Source organism: Cherax quadricarinatus, chromosome 16, assembly GCF_038502225.1.
Source record: "Cherax quadricarinatus isolate ZL_2023a chromosome 16, ASM3850222v1, whole genome shotgun sequence".
NCBI lineage: Eukaryota > Metazoa > Arthropoda > Malacostraca > Decapoda > Parastacidae > Cherax > Cherax quadricarinatus.
The window spans coordinates 23,291,060-23,291,779 of NC_091307.1; positions in this window are offsets into that span (position 1 = coordinate 23,291,060).

Genomic DNA, 720 nt, shown 5'->3' on the forward strand with positions numbered 1-720 from the left:
CCAAAAAGTTGGAAGATGTTTTAAAGACTGTAATGACAAAGCACCCTTCTGTTCAGGAACAGTTAATGGACTTAATGTATCTGCCATTTTACGAGACACTGGATGCACATGTATAGTCATTTCTGATAAGCTGTTCCCTAACCTTAACCCTTTGAGGGTCGACAGGCCCTCTCCGAAACTCGTTCTCAGGGTCGGCCAAATTTAAAAAAAAAAAAAATATTTTCTCTTATGAAAAGATAGAGAATCTTTTCCCGATCATAAAGACACCAAAAGTTTGAAATTTGATAGAAAACTTACGGAATTATGCTTTCGCAAAGTTAGCGGTCTCGGCGATGTTTACGCATCGGCGATTTTGCCCAATTTGAGCCCCATTTTCGGCCAATTTCACTGTACTAGTCGACAAAAAACATGAATATTTCGCTAGAACTCCATTTTTTCTATCGAATAGGTGCAAGAAACCACCCATTTATGAAATTCAACTATCCAGTACAGTGGTCAGAATTTATCAATTTTGCCAATCTCTCGCAAATTTCAAAAGATGCCAATTTCCGAATAGGGTCCAGAATAAACAAGAAAGACATTCCTGGCACTAAAATGACATTTCCTCTAGTCATTAGTCACATCTCAAGGCCCCTCTTATATTCTTTTGCTTTCCACTTTGAATTTTTATTTTCACAAAAAATATAAGATTTACTGTTATGCAGACTACTGCATTAGTGT